The following is a 12,618-nucleotide window of genomic DNA, read 5'->3' as shown; positions in this document are numbered from 1 at the left end:
ATATAAGTTATTCTAAAATATGCTATTTTTTGGGGGGGTAAATTGGCGGCTCACACCTGACGAGTGTGAAAACAGCCAATAAAATCAAAAAACAAAATACTGCACAAAGGCATAGGCACAGTTCCGTGGTCTAGCCAGAAAAAATCTCCTGAGTGACGAGCCGCGAAGGAAGTAACCCAGTCTGCAGCACCGTTTACCTTCCGATATACGTGTGTGGCCTGGTAGGAATCAATCTCCCTCAGTGCTCTGCGAATATCGTGGAGCAGCGGCTGGTTCTCGACTGAGCACCTCGACTGCCACTTTTTTTAATGATCAATTAAATATATCAAAATTATTTTTTCAAATATCATATTTTTTAAATTATTTTTAAAAAAAATATTTTAATATTTTTTTCAGGAAAAAAAATAAGTCCTAGCTTAATTTGAGTTGTACGGACCACATATGGATTCATATTCGGTTCAGGTGTCGTGGTGTCGCGCCATCAGGTCTAGCACGCGGGGGCACACGCGCATACACGCTCGGCCCAAGCTTCGTCCGTGCGCAGGTGACACGGCAGGGCCGGGCGCGACAAAGGCTGTGCGGAGGGTGCGCACAGTAGGCATGGGCGCTGCCCTGTGCGCAGGACAGACGCCCGCCAAGGGTTGGCCATGAGGAGACCAGGTCGGGCTCTGGTGCATCGGCGTGCGGGCTGGCGCGTTGAAGTCTGGCCGTGCCAAGGCCAAGCGCGCGCAGGCCGCGCACACAGAGTCAGCATGGGACTGGCCTGGCGCGCATGACGCGCGCACAGAGGTCAGGCTGTGCGCTCGCGCGCGAACGGCTGGTCGGCTTGGACGGATGGCGCGCGCAGGCGACGGGCGCGGACGGGCCGGATGCGGCAAACCTCGCTGAGACCAAATAGGGCTGCGCGCAGGCGTGCGCGCGGCTGACCCCGCCGCTATGGCAATGATGAGCGCGCGAGGCGCGCGGGACTGTGCACGGGCGCGCGCAGGCCGAATGCTGTGTGGTGCCTTGGCGCGACAGCCGACCTGGCTGGGCGACAGCGGCCTGGACTACAGCCAGACCGCAAGACACCCAGCCAGACCAAGCGACATGGGGCTGCCGGCTGGTCTGGACACGCGGGCGGACAAAGATACAAGGTGCTGGGCGGCCGGGCGGACAAGGCATAGCGGGTTGGCTGACTTGGCGGATGGCACATGAACTGAGCCAAGAATCAAGAAACGGTTGCAACAACTAACCGAAGTTAGTTGGGGGAGTTGCAACCGACTCAACCGAAACAGTTAGGTGGTTAGTTGGTTAGGCAGTTGGATGGGCTCAACCACCTTGTAACTACCCTTGTAACCGACCTAAGGGATGCCTATAAAAGGGCTTGGGTTCTGGCCGGCTGTGGAGGAAGGAAGGCTCTTAGGCTAGCTTGTAAAGGGCTTGGTTGAGAGCTGAAGTTGGGGTTCCTTTGGAGTCCGAGAGAGCTAAGGTTGAAATGAGCTCGGGCACTTAAAAGAATTCTGGGTGCAGGCCGAGTGAGGGACTCTAAGGAGAAGGGTTTGCCTTGAAGGAATTCCATCGGCCAACACTTAGGCCAAGTGTGGCTAAGTGCAAGCCACGGCCAAGGGGAGTTTGGCTGAGCCATTTGTGTGGCTGGAAGGGTTTTTCGGAGCAGTCGGAAGCTAAGCTATTCCCTCGGTTTGTGAGGGAGGATTTTGCAATGATAAGTGGAAATGAAATGCTCCTTCCCTTCATCCTCGTGCACTTCTGAGATAGGGTGTGTGAGTGGTTGGTCAAGTGTCCAAGGGTTAGGCCGAGGGCGTGCGGGGCTGATCGTAAGCCATGAGCAAGTGTGGAAGGCTGACTAAGGCTTTGGCGGGGGCAATGCCTTAGTGCCGCACACCGGAAAGAGGGAGAACTCAAGAAAAATTTGGTTACTCCATTCCGACCTTTTCAAGGGTGTAACAGGTGGTATCAGAGCCTTGTGCACTGATTCGGTGAATTCTTGGAAGTTCTTGAGCCATGACATTGACCGAGAGGGTTGTGCGGCTAGAGGAACTAGTGGGCAACCCGGGTGAAGAAGAAATCCCATATTTGGTTTCTATCTACACTGAGCATCATGAACGGTTAGTTTCCTTGGAAACTTCTCTTGATGATTTGGTCCAAGACGTGGGCGCGTGGGCTGAGCACCAAAGGGCTGAGCATGCCAATTTGGTGACTCCGCTGACGGATCGGATGCACGCTTTGGAGGAGGAAATCCTGCTGTTGAAGAGGGCTTGTTGAATGCTCCTTCAACATCCTCCAACCCGGACCAAGGGGGGAGAGTTAGGGTCCCGGAGCCCAAGAGCTTTGGCGGTTCAAGAAACGCCAAGGAACTTGAAAATTTCATATGGGATCTTGAGAATTATTTCAAGGCCATGAAAGTGCCCGAGAGAGACCAAGTGGATATGGCCACTATGTACCTAAGCTCGGATGCCAAACTGTGGTGGCGAACCCGAGTGGCTGATGACATGGGCGCGGGGCGTCCGCATGTTGATTCTTGGGCAGCCTTGAAGAAAGAGTTGAGGGATCAATTCTTGCCTTGCAACACCTCATGGATTGCAAGGGAGAACCTCAAAAAGCTTCGGATGATAGGGTCTACAAGGGAGTATGTCAAGGATTTCAGCTCCCTTATGTTGGATATCACCAACATGTCCGAAGAGGATAAGTTGTTCAATTTTCTGAGCGGCTTACAACCATGGGCTCAGACCGAACTCCGACGCCAAGGAGTTCGGGACATTCCTTCGGCCATGGCAGCTGCTGAGGCACTGGTGGACTACAGAGCTTCCAACTCAGGCACCGGGCCGAAGAAGGCAAAAGACATGGGTGCCAAGCCGGCCAAGGTATGGCCAAAACAGAAGAAGCCTTCTGCTGGCACAAAGAACAAGGCACCTGCTGTTGGGCCGAACCAAAAGCAGCAGCAGGAGAAGGGCAAAGCTCCATGGGGCTGTTTCATATGTGGCGAGCCCCATCTTGCTAGGAATTGCCCGAAGAAAAAGACTGTCAATGCCTTGCCGGTGCAGGATTCGACAGCGCCAGATGAGGGGAGCACGCCGAGAGTGAACCCACTGCAGGTACTCAGTGCGCTCACTGCTGAAAAGGTACCCCCTCTTTACTCAGGCTTGATGTATACCCAGGTGAAGATTAATGGGGTGAAGGTCCGAGCCATGCTGGACACCGGCGCAACCAATAATTTCATGCCGCAGCGGCAAGCGGAGTTGATGCGGCTGAAAGTGGCTGACTGTCCCAGCAAGATCAAAGCAGTGAATTCGGGGGCTATGCCGGTCAAGGGAGTGGCCGAATGCACCCTCGAGCTTGGGTCTTGGAAGGGGGCATGTTCTTTGATGGTTGTCCTCCTTGACGACTTCGACTTGATACTTGGAATGGAATTCTTCCTGTCAGCTAAAGCATGCTTGATGCCTCACTTGAGGGGCGTCATGTTGGGCGACGAGAGGGCGCTATGCTTTGTCCCAACCGAAGCATGGGCGCCGGCTGAGAAGGGCAAAGGCACTTTGATCACAGCCAAATAAGCCAAGAAAGGCTTGAAGCAAGGGGAGAGCACCTTCCTTGCTGCCTTACGGGAGGTCCAGATTGAGGAACCGCAGGAAATTCCTGCAGCGGTCCAGAAAATGCTGGGTGACTTCGTTGACATCATGCCAACGGAGCTGCCAAAGAAACTTCCACCAAGACGGCCGGTGGATCATCAGATCGAGCTGATGCCGGGGGCTGTGCCACCAGCTAAGGCCCCTTACCGAATGGCTCCCTTGGAGCTGACGGAGTTGAGGAAGCAGCTTGATGAGCTGCTGGAAGTCGGGCTGTTTCAGCCGTCCAAAGCACCATTTGGGGCGCCGGTGCTTTTTCCAAATGAAGAAGGACGGATCCTTGAGGATGTGCATCGACTATCGAGCACTTAACAAGGTGACGGTAAAGAACCATTATCCCATCCCTAACGCAGCGGATCTTTTTGATAGGTTGGCAAGGGCGTCCTATTTCACAAAGCTTGACCTACAATCCAGCTATTGGCAAGTGAGGATTGCCGAAGGGGATGAAGCCAAGACCACATGTGTCACGAGGTATGGAGCTTTTGAATTTTTGGTGATGCCCTTCGGGCTAACCAATGCACCGGCCACATTTTGCAATCTAATGAATGATGTGTTTTATCCCTTCTTCGATAAGTTTGTTGTAGTGTATCTAGATGACATTGTTGTTTTTAGCAATTCTTTGGAAGAAAATCTAAAACACTTGCATTATGTATTCAAAGTTTTGAGGGACAACAAGTCGTATCTCAAGAAGGAGAAGTGTCAATTCGGCCAAGAGGAGATTTTCTTCTTAGGACACCGAATTAGCAAGGGCCGGATTTACATGGAGGAAGACAAGATTAAGGCCATTCAACAGTGGCCGGCTCCAACCAAAATTGGTGAATTGCAGGCCCTCTTGGGGCTTGCAAAATACTATCGGAAGTTTATCAAAGGATATTCCAAGATCATGAGCCCCCTCACGGATCTCCTAAAGAAGGATGTGGCTTGGGTGTGGTCTACCCGATACAATGAAGCCTTTGAGGAGTTAAAGGCCTCAATCTCACATGAACCGGTGCTTGCGCTCCCGGATTTTGAGAGGCCATTCGAGGTAAGCACTGATGCTTCTAATGTTGCAATTGGGGGTGTTTTGACACAGGACGGTCATCCGATGGCATTTGAGAGCCGGAAGCTCAATGACACGAAACAAAGGTATTCGGTGCATGAGAAGGAGATGACAGCCGTGATCCATTGCTTGGAAAAATGGCATCACTACTTGTTGGGGACATGCTTCAAGATCATCACCGATAATGTGGCCAATACTTATTTTGCCACTCAAAAGAAGCTTACACCCAAGCAAGCCCGATGGCAAGAGTACCTCGCTGAGTATTGCTTCGATTGGGTGCACCGACCGGGCAAGCAAAACCTTGTCGCCGATGCCTTGAGAAGAAAGAATGCAGAAGGGTATGTTGCTGCCCTCACTGCATTTCACAGCACTTTCAAGGCTCAACTGAAGGAGGCAGCGGCCAAGGATGCAGATTATGCCAAGTTGCTGCAGGAGGTACAGGTGGGCACAGTCCAAAAATTTTGGATTGAGGACGGGCTGCTGTTGGGTCGTGGGAAGAGACTGTTTGTGCCAAAGGGTGGTGGCTGTAGAAGGGCTTTGCTGAAGGAAAGCCATGACCCACAGTGGGCGGGTCATCCAGGAGCCGAGCGCATGATGGCACTCTTGTCTCGGTCCTATTATTGGCCAAAGATGGAGGCCGATGTGGAGCACTTCGTGAAGACTTGCCATGTGTGCCAAATGGACAAGGTAGAGAGGAAAAAAAGTGCCGGACTGTTGCAGCCACTGCCTATCCCTGTGAAGCCATGGGTGTCATTGTCCATGGATTTCATCACCAGGTTCCCGAAAGTGAGGGGAATGAGATCGGTCTTTGTGGTGGTCGATCGTTTCTCCAAATATGCAGTCTTTATGGCTGCGCCTTTCCCATGCCCAGCAGACATTGCAGCAAATTTTTTTTTCAATGGCGTGGTGAAGTACTTCGGTGTGCCGGGCGATGTGGTATGCGACCGCGACCCTAGGTTCACGGGGAAATTCTGGGTGCAGCTCTTCAAAACTATAGGCACCGAGGTGCATTTTTCCACCGCATACCACCCCCAAACAGATGGCCAAACAGAGAGAATTAATGGGCTGCTGGACGAATATTTGAGACATTATGTGACAGCCAGCCAGAGGAATTGGGTTGATTTGTTGGAACCGGCACAATTCAGCTACAACATCAACCGATCCTCCTCCACGGGGATGAGCCCAGCCGAGTTGAGCATGGGTTTTCAGCCCATGTCCCCCTTGGATGTGGTGCTGCAAGATGAGACAAGCGAATGCCCAGCTGCTCATAGAATGGCACAAGACAAGGAGGAGTTGATTGAGAATGCCAAGGAAAGCCTTTCCAAGGCAATCCGGAGGATGAAAAAGTTTGCTGACCAGAAGAGGAGACCATTGGAATTCCAAGTGGGTGATCTTGTGTTGTTGAAGATCACGCCGCCAATTTGGAAGAAAATGGGCAAGGTTAAGCTTCACCGAGGACTTATGCCGAAGTATGACGGACCTTTTAGGGTGACGGCAAGAGTTGGGGCAGTGGCCTATAAGCTTAAATTGCCAGAAAGATTGAAGATTTATCCCACTTTTCATGTAAGTTTCTTGCGGCCTTACCATGTGAGTCATGATGAAGACCGGGTGGTTCCTAGGAAGGTACCACTGACTATTGGCAAGGAGTATTCTAAGGCCATTCATAGGATACTTGAGCGCCGCAAGGTGGGGAAGGACACTGAATTTTTGGTGCAATGGCAAGGCGAAGGCGTGGCGGAGGCTACATAGGAGCAAGCGGCTAACTTGTGGCAATTTGAGGAGCAGATTTTCTCTTTCTTGCAGGAGGAGTCGACGAGGGCGTCGACCTCTTCGGCCGGGGGAGGATTGTCACGCCATTAGGTCTAGCGCGCGGGGGCACGCGCGCATGGACGCTCGGCCCAAGCTTCAGCCATGCGCAGGTGGCACAGCAGGGCCGGGCGTGACAAAGGCTGCGCGGAGGGCGCGCACAGCAGGCATGGGCGCTGCCCTATGCGCAGGACAGACGCCCGCCAAGGGCTGGCCATGAGGACTGGCCTGGCGCGCATGACGCGCGTGCACAGGTCAGGTCGTGCGCCCGCGCGGGCTGGTCGGCTTGGACGGATGGCGCGCGCAGGCGACGCGCGCGGATGGGCCGGATGCGGCAAACCTCGCCGAGATCAAATGGGGCTATGCGCAGGCGTGCGCGCGGCCGACCCCGCCGCCATGGCAATGATGAGCGCGCGTGAGGTGCGTGGGACTATGCACGGGCGCGCGCAGCTGGGCGCGCGTAGGCCGAATGTCGTGCGGTGCCTTGGCACGACAGCCGACTTGGCTGGGTGACAACGGCCTGGACTACAGCCAGACCGCAAGACACCCAGCCAGACCAAGCAACATGGGGCTGCCGGCTGGTCTGGGCACGCGGGCGGGCAAAGATCCATGGTGCTGGGCGGCCGGGCGGACAAGGCATGGCGGGTTGGCTGACTTGGCGGATGGCACATGGACTGAGCCAAGAATCAAGAAACGGTTGCAACAACTAACCGAAGTTAGTTGGGGGAGTTGCAACCGACTCAACCGAACAGTTAGGTGGTTAGTTGGTTAGGCGGTTGGATGGGCTCAACCACCTTGTAACTACCCTTGTAACCGACCCAAGGGATGCCTATAAAGGGCTTGGGTTCTGGCCGGTTGGAGAGGAAGGAAGGCTCTTAGGCTAGCTTGTAAAGGGCTTGGTTGAGAGCTGAAGTTGGGGTTCCTTTGGAGTCCGAGAGAGCTAAGGCTGAGGTGAGCTCGGGCACTTGGAAGAATTCTGGGTGCAGGCCGAGTGAGGGACTCTAAGGAGAAGGATTTGCCTTGAAGGAATTCCATCGGCCAACACTTAGGCCGAGTGTGGCTAAGTGCAGGCCATGGCCAAGGGGAGTTTGGCCGAGCCATTTGTGTGGCTGGAAGGGTTTTTCGGAGCAATCGGAAGCTAAGCTATTCCCTCGGCTTGTGAGGGAGGATTTTGCAATGATAAGTGGAAATGAAAGGCTCCTTTCCCTTCATCCTCGTGCACTTCTGAGATAGGGTGTGAGTGGTTGGTCAAGTGTCCAAGGGTTAGGCCGAGAGCATGCGGGGCTGATCCTAAGCCATGAGCAAGTGTGGAAGGCTGACTAAGGCTTTGGCGGGGGCAATGCCTTAGTGCCGCACATCGAAAAAAGGGAGAACTCAAGAAAAATTTGGTTACTCCATTCCGACCTTTTCAAGGGTGTGACACGTGGGGTGGTCCGCCCGTCGGTCCTCCGTTTGCTTCAGCGAGAGGCTAGCGCGGTGCGTTCAGTCTCTCGCCGTATGCTCCGTGTGCTTTAAGCATTCTGCTGCTGAGGTGGAGATCGGGAATGGGGCGAAGGAAGAAGCCCCCGAGGTGAGTCATTTTATCTACAGCTACGCGTCTCTCTCTCTCACACACACACAGCTGATGGTAATCCACATATTCACCAAAATTTGACAGGGTAGCGTTCTACCCCCTGGGGATGAAATTCTCATCAGTACAGCAATAACAAAATGTTGTTATTTCCTTGGTCCATTCAAGTATATGTCATCTTATTCTGATCTTATTTCTAACGTTACGTGGCTAGATAGAGATTACTTCTGGCATTACGTTTTAAGTTGCAGAGAGTAGATTAAAATTATAGCACTGGAGTGGCGTTTTTGTGTAAAAAAAAAAAAAATGGAGTGGTGCTCTGAGGTTTGGGATGATAGTACCAATCTCTGGTTCAGGGATGGTGTACAAGAATGATTGGTGGATTTGAAGCATGCTGGGAGTGCTGATTTTGAAGCGGAATATTCCACCTCTTGATGTACAGGGCTTCGGTGCGCCATTCACATGATTTGGAAACATACTGATATCTCCCAATCTTGTTACTGCAAGAAAACTGTGTCTTTAATCTTGGCTCTCTTCCTTATCGGATATTCTTAGCCCTTGGATCTCTTTCCAATATCCTTTCCAAGCAATACGACTACTCATCCTCTTCCCCTCTCTCTTCCAGAGAAATAATTCGCTCCTTCGCTTCTCCCATTGCCAACAATCCTCCTCCTGCCTTTTCACATCTCAAGATCATGGTTGGTTTGGTTCTCTCGATTTGGCTAAACAAAAAGTTTTGTCAGAATTTATGCAAGTGGAGTAGCCCTTCAATCCTCCTCCAGCACCCTTTACTCATAACCTTCAAATTTGGATTTACTTAATTACATCTTCTACGTCCATCCTGGATTTTTTGCATTTACTTGAGCCATATAAATCTACTAGATTAACATGATGTTTATAATTAAACCTCCTTCTTTCTAGCGTATTCCTGAATAATCTAATTTTTCAATTATTCAACCATTTTATTTTACCAAGTTCAACGTATTCAATATTTATATGTTTCGATGCAACAACAAGATGTTATTTGTAACAAGTAGTTTTGTTGGTTGGTTAATTGATCACATTTTATTCATGAAATGGGTTGGATTAGTATTATTCTGGATACCAACTCTCCCCTAAGATTATTCTCGCCGACTTGGAAAGCCTCATAGGCTCCCCATGCTTTTTGAGTTATCACAAACTCCCTAAGTTTAAAGAGATCATTTGTTCTATTTCTTTATAGTTCCAACACTATGAAAATTCTTATTCCATAGTCCATATGGATTAGTGTCCTTTCCCTTTCAGAAAATGACATCATTTCCTATAGGAGGAGCAAAAGGTAGGAATTTGAGAGTGACAAGAATATGCAATTTAGCCTATTTAAATTTAGTTATTTTATATGTATATATCTCTAACTATATGCGAAACGTTCAAAACTATTTGAGACAATATTTTTTACCCATAATCAGTAAACATGTGTTGCATTATGAAGTTATTAGAATTGATCACTGGCTAGGGTTATGCAGGGCATGGTCGTAATAGCACTTGGTTTCTTGTGATCTCTCTCCTTTGTGGTTGGATACTTAAGTTATAGCGGACAAAAAGCTGTACAGGTTTTAAAAGCTCCTAGATATTTATCGGAATTGATTTGTTGTAACTGATTGTTCAATAATGCGGTTGGGGATTGGAAAACATAAGATATGAGGTTGCAGTGTGTCCAACACATATAAGTATGATTTATCGTACTGATCCGAACCAGACGATGTGGGACGTACCATACCAATTCGGTACCGGTACCTAGTACAGATGGTATCCCACACTCAATACGCTAAAAAATTTCGCATCATACCGTACTGATACTGTGCTAGTATGGCACCATGTTTTATTTTAAATGACAATTATTTTAAATGATCAAAGATTTGATCAGCTTTGGTTATTTAAAAATATATCATAACTCAGACTCATGAAAGGATTTCTTGCTCCCCATGTTTTATCATATGTAACAGTGATACCAGATTGAACCTTTGATGAAGTCTTACAAGGATAGGGTTTCTCGGTTATAGCTTCGGCAGCATCAACCTCAATGTCGTCAATCTCATAATCTGGGCCGTTATAGTAGGTCCTATAGGACAAAATCATTTGAAGTTCTTTCTTAAGCAATGTTTCATATTGAAAAACACTGGTCGATAATTCAAACAAGTCTCTAAATTCGGTTTCACCAAATTTCCTTGTCAACTTATAATTAAGACTAGCCTGAGTTATTTGCCCAAATTCATTTTCTAGCAGTATCAAATGACCCCTTTGCCTTAACTTCTTAAACGTCCCATGAAATCTTTTGACTGATATACCAGGCCATTGATATAATTTAGTCAAATTGGCTAGTGATATATCCGGCTAACTTCTACAAAATTGAGCATGGAACTGTTGTTCCATTTCATGCCAAGTAGATCAGATTTCTTAGCAAATTAATGTACCATTGAGAGATTGCTCAGCTTAATTTTTTAAAGCCAACCCTATTTAGTTCACCACATTGTGTAATAAATCGAGTAATATGCTTGATGGTTGATTGCTTTCAATCACCAGCAAATTTGGTCCAATCAAAGATTTTGTATTTTGTAGGATACTATTCATCAGGATACGCCCATTTAAAATTAGAATGATCTAAACTTCTAGGGGGTGCCCAATATATCGAAATTGAAGAAGAGTTAGAAGAAACAATTTGATCCTCTTATTTCTTGAATTGAGAAATCTGTGAATCAGGATCCTGATGATACAAATATTCTAATAGGAGCATGAATTTTCAAGAGCATTTGGAATATCATCGTTTCTAAATAGAAGAACCATTTTCAAGAAGCTTTCAATCAATTATTAAAAATATAAACATAATATATAAATATATAAATAGAATATATAAAATGAATAAAAAGAAGATAAATATTAGTCTAATTAATATGATAGAATGAAAATTTTGTTAATTAGTCATATATTTCTATTAGAACAAAAAAAGAGAGTCCTCTTAATTCTATTTAGTCATATGATTGAAATTGAAAAGAATTGATTATTAAAAATAATTGATACTGATTAGTCGTAAATCAATTTGATTTTGTTATACTATTAAAAAAACACGTGAGATACAAAAATTTAAGAACTAATATGGTGGTGTCGCCACCATCAAGGGTTGAATTCTGGACCTTTCGTATGGGCAGGGAATGCGAACCAACCCTGCTTGAGTTAAGGCTGGTTGGCATTAAGAATTTGAGCATGGTCGTGCTATTTTTATTTGCATCTACCAAGAAGCTATGCGTTTAGTCCCATATCAGTTATGCGAGCATGTGTTTAGTCCCATATCAGTTATTTACTGAAAAGATCTTGGATATATATACATAACTAAAAAATTCAAAAAAATACCTTCCGGCTAGCCATTTTGGATGAGATCCTGGTTTATTACAAATGATATCAGAGCAGATCTGGCCTATAGCCCATGTGGACTACGGGACACTACAGCATGGGCTCATTGAGGCTGACCACGTGTCAATCGTAGTGTTTGTAATTAAATTTGAATGGATTTAGACTTTTAGCCTGACGAGGACGTCAGAACTTAAATGAGATGGTGGTGGATGGTGGTAGCGATTGTTAGCAATGATGGGTGGTGGTGGAATTCAATAATAGTGGTTGTTGTTGGTGATAGGAATTTTTGGTGATGGTGGATAATGGTGGAGATCGATGATGGTGGTGGCAGACGGCAATGGGTGATCATGGATATGTTCAATGATGGTGGGTCGGGTGAAGATGGACAATGGTGGTGGGTAGTGATTTGATCTTAAACACTGTCACTGGTTAGCAGAGCTAGAGATCAATAGTAGTGGCAGTGGAGATTGAAGATTGTAGGCAATGCTAGAAGTCGAAGATGGTGGTGGAAGATAGCGTTAAAAATCATTGATGATGGTAATCTGTGTTGGAGGGCTAGAGGGATGAAAATTAGGAGCTTCTATCTCTCATTCCCTTTTCTCTCTTAAGCCATTTCTTTTCTCTATATTTTATTTGTATGTATGTTGTGTATTCTTATCCCACTCTTCTTCCAACTAGTATTCTAAGATATTGTAGCAAAGGGTATCTCAGTTTGAAATTTGAGTTGTTAAAATATTAGCAGAAGAAGAAGAAAATAGGAAAAGAGGGAGAGAAAAAGTTATTTTATTTCTCTATTTCATCACATTCGGTACATCTCAGAAGTTATATATATTAGTGTACAGGCTCCATATAAGAAAAATAATATAACCTGATATAGAATCATGCTAACAAAAAAAATATATTATTGGCTGATACAAGTTTCATGATCCCTAAAATCACTATAATATGATTATGCTAACAAAAAAAAAAATAATACCACCTGATACAGGATCATGCTAATAAAGCAAAATATTACAAGCTGATATAGATTGTTACGTGATCCCTAAAATTATGCTAACATCCTCCCTCCAACTCAAGATGGTATTGTAGGTGCCACTTGAGTTTGGAAACTAATTTACAAATATACCCAAAAACTGAGGTACCAGATCAAAAGCTGAAGTAGCAGCTCAGAAGCTGACGTGATAGATTAGAAG

Source organism: Phoenix dactylifera, unplaced genomic scaffold (assembly GCF_009389715.1).
Source record: "Phoenix dactylifera cultivar Barhee BC4 unplaced genomic scaffold, palm_55x_up_171113_PBpolish2nd_filt_p 000253F, whole genome shotgun sequence".
Lineage (NCBI taxonomy): Eukaryota > Viridiplantae > Streptophyta > Magnoliopsida > Arecales > Arecaceae > Phoenix > Phoenix dactylifera.
Note: the sequence above shows the minus strand (reverse complement) of the source record.